Raw genomic sequence first — 4,090 nt, 5'->3', positions numbered from 1 at the left:
TTGTTGTGGGGGGAATACCTGTGCCCGGAAGGATGTGAGGCGCACCTCGGCCTCTACCACACTCGATGCTAGCAGCAGCACCAACTTCCCCCCATGTCGTGTGAACTAAAAATGTCTCCGGACAGGCCCATAGGTTCCCTCGAGGACAAAGTCACCCCAGGTGAGAACCACTTCGATGAGGTCGAAAGCATTCTCATCAATATGGTGACAGTGGCAGTAGAATTAATACTACTAGTAGTAGTAATGTAGTAATAACGATTAGTATGCATTCAGGGTTTCTATGTACCAGGCATCGTGGTCTACACCTTCACTCATGTTCTCACTGACTCTTCATAACAACTCCACAAATCGGGTTTTATTAGCATCCCCACTTGACAGATGAGGAAACTGAGGTCCAGAGAAATGAAGAAATTCGCTCACAGTCACCAAGCCAGAAAGCGGTTGGTTTAGGACTCAAACTCGCCTCAGTAATGACTCCTCGTACCCCAGGTTGTCCTGAGAATTAAATGGCATAATCCATGAGATGTCCCTCAGCACCGTGCCCGGCACACACAGTCACTGCTCAGACGAAGTGAGCGGTGACTTCTATGTGACAGCGATATATTAGGGTCATCTTTAAGAGATGCAGTGGTGGTCTCGGCAGTCCCCTGGATGCTTCATATTGGCCTGTGTTCCAGCCAATGCCTGGACTGCCTCAAACTAATAATAAAGAGGACAGAAATCACCACAGTCCTTGACAATCCGCCAAGGCTACCTGTGCAGCGCTGACCATAAGTTCCTTTTTTTCCAGCTTTGAAAGTAATAGTTAATTCTGAGTCTTGACTGCTCATTGGCAAAAACTGTTTGCCTGTTTCACTCGCTCTCAGTTGAATGTCAAATTGGCGTTAGATGCCAGTTTTATTCTCTCACTACAGAAGGTCATAAGAAGTAATTATATGCTGGCTTAGGACTTAAGAACAAAAAGAGGAAAAAGAAAAACAATTTTGAGAACTTTCTCTATGCCGAGCCTCGGATAGGGCATCCAACCTCAGAGAAGCCCAAAAGATAGATAGTATTATTAGTCCCATCTTACAGATAAAGAAACTGAGGCTCAGAGGGGAAAAGAGCAAGTTCCCCCAGTTTACAACCTAACAAGCTCTAGATGTCATTTTCAAATTCGTGACAGTCTGACTTCAGGGGCATAATATGTTTTGCTGTTCTTTAGGTTTAGGGGGTCCACAGGCCAATGAAATAGAACAATCCGTATACAGATTCTAAATTCCCACTAAAAATATTTTTTTTAAAAACATAAATGCTGTTTTGAATAGTTCCTCTAAAGTCAACCATGAAGATTGAAAGTGAGACTTCTCAAGAGAAAAAATGAAAGTTGTAAGCCAATGAGGTGTAAATAGTTAATGAATTTATAATCAGAACATAAATAGTTTTGCCTTAATATACTAACACCCCAAGGGGAAAAATGTTCCATGTATTAGCAGCAAAGGGGATTGACAATCGATTTCTTTAAAATGCACTTACTTTATTTTCAGACCTCGTCATTTTATTACAAATGGATAAGTAAAGATATTTAAGCCATTTAGGATGAAATATGCAACCTTACGAGGAAGAATATGCATTTGCAGTGGTTACTGGTGGGTTACAGATGCTCTGCACAGTAAAATATCTGTAAATCATGGTCAAAGTATGCATTACTATGCTCTCCATTTATACGTTTATTATTTCTATTTATTCTTTACACTTTTACTAAGAGGCACAAACCTCTAAATTTAAAAAAAAAATCACGGAATATCTTTCAAGACTATGAAGTAATTAATATGAGGACATATGGGTAAATGGCTAAAATTCAGAAATGTAAACATCTAAATGATATAATTTGGGCTTCAGGTCAAGAGTGAACTCTCTTCTGTGAAGCAGGTTTCCATGCCTTCTTTGGTTTTTCCCTTCTCTGAGTTTCCCCATCCTGTTACTTTAGGTTTGGCCCCAAAATGCTCTGGGGCATTAATCTACAGGAGCAGAGCCTGAGACAAGTATTTGAGAGCATGTACGAATTTGGGAGGTGAACCCAGGAAACAATGGCAAGAGAGATTGGGGAGTAAGCTAGGGAAGAAAAAGGAGCCAACAAAAAAATGTGTTGGCAAGCAAGTTACTACTCTGGGGACCTGGGGATAATTCCCACTAAAGAATTCTGGGATCCAGGATAGAGCATGCCCCCTGTAGTTATCCTGCTCAGGAGTCAAGGGTGCTTGAGTATTTATGCATGAATCCCTATCAGCCATTGGTTAAACATGAGTTGTTTATGGAGGGAGTATTAATCCAAGCCACTTCCGGCCTTCCTTGGGCATGGCTAGAGTAGAATCTAGAGGTCAGAGGGAGTCCTTAGGCAATGATGCTGACATTTAGACATCCAAAATGCATGAATGTAGGGGTGACACAGAGGGAGAGGGGTCAGGGGGTGTGGAACAATGACAGTAGGAGCAGTCAGTGAGGTGCCCTGTAGGGATGAAAAGTTCCTGTATCCCTTATCACCTGTGGAGCTCCACTGACCTGTTCTCATGTCCTGTGGTTGTTGAATGGTTATGAATATAAAAATTATCTCTAATGCTGTCTACGGCCATGCCGCCCTGAGCAAGCCCGACCCCGTCTGATCTCAGAAACTAAGCTGGATCGGGCCTCGTTAGTACTTGGATGGGAGACCACCTAGGAAGACCAGGTGCTGTAGGCCTAAAAAATAAAAAATAATGGATTGTAAACTGACAAGGTCCTTGAAATCTGTGAGGTCAACCAAGGGTTGCCTTGACTCTCCCCCTCCCAAAAAATTAATAATAACATAACATAAAATAAAATAAAAAATTATCTTTAATGCTTACCCAAATTCAGATCCTGTGCACCACCCTAGAGATTCTGATTTGAGAAGTATGAGATGAGACCTGGGAACCTGAATTTTCAAATCCCACACACGCGCGCTTGCGCGCGTGCACACACACAAACACACACACACACCATGTATTCCTGTCACAGGTCTTCCAAGTACCTGGTTTGGAACAACTGTGTATTTACTCCAACAAAAAAATAACTTGTGGATAGAGTTGGAGGTGGGAGTTTGTCATTTTTTATGATCCGAGGGCTTCCTGCATGGATATTTCCTTTCTCTTTGAAAACATGATTGCTTGCTGTGCTCTCAGACTCAGAGAAAGAAGATAATTGTTAGCAGAATTCTGAAGCACTGATTATGCACCATGAATATATTAAAAGCTACAGGTATTTTGCAGGGAACCCACGGGACCACTCAGGAAGTGCTGTTTTGGAGTCTCTGGAGCCATAAGTGGGACTAAGGAACAGTGATGTAATGCATCCGTGAGAATAAACAAATTAGTCTTCAGGAGGCCCCAGATCTTGTCCCCAGCAGACAGTCAAACTTTGTTCAACCAGTTTCTTTGCATCAAAGCCCTACCTGACTCACAGGTGTGAGGGTAAAGTACAATCAGGTGAAAAATGCATTGGCATTTTTAAATGGTAGACTGACGCAGACCAAATAAAGTAGACCATTATTTTTGGTAGATTGTTTTTTTAGATTGTAAAGTGGCAGTAATCCTTGAAGCTCTGTTGAAGAATGTTCTGAACCTGGCTTTTGCACAAGAAGTTGTTTTTTTGTTTTTTGTTTTTTTTAAATTAATGACAAAAGGAAAAAAAAAAAGGAAAGCATGAACCATATATGCCTTATGACAGCAGGTATAGTTTTCTTGCCTCTTCTATTTTTGGCTCATAGAGTACTTCGCAGATGTCAGCAACCATGAATAGACTGACAAACGAAGGGGTAACCCACATGCAACTGTCAATGAAAAGGCCATCGGTCTATTTGATTTCTCTACCTCTTCTTGCTTTGATTCGTCTCCGTGCTCAAAAGCTCCAAGACTCACTCGCTTGCCATTATTCCGTAAGGCAATTAAGCAACTTGGCAACAGAAGCAACCACAGTTTTCTGGAGTCGTTCACAGAGAATAACAGAACAGAACAGCCCAGGACAGATGTTGAACCAAAATGTAAGTGCTTATCTAAACACACTTCTCAGCGCCAAGGCTAAATGCTCTGCCACA

The 4,090-nt window shown here is 41.8% G+C and overlaps 1 pseudogene; it reads left to right on the top strand.

The window, feature by feature from the left end:
* The first annotated feature begins 2,600 nt into the window (after positions 1-2,600).
* On the top strand, positions 2,601-2,719 carry LOC111738622 (annotated as a pseudogene).
* Positions 2,720-4,090: the final 1,371 nt, after the last annotated feature.

The sequence above is a fragment of the Pteropus vampyrus genome, unplaced genomic scaffold (assembly GCF_000151845.1).
Source record: "Pteropus vampyrus isolate Shadow unplaced genomic scaffold, Pvam_2.0 Scaffold40, whole genome shotgun sequence".
NCBI lineage: Eukaryota > Metazoa > Chordata > Mammalia > Chiroptera > Pteropodidae > Pteropus > Pteropus vampyrus.
The sequence above is the reverse complement of the archived record's forward strand: the minus strand, read 5'-3'. Positions and strand labels throughout refer to the sequence as shown.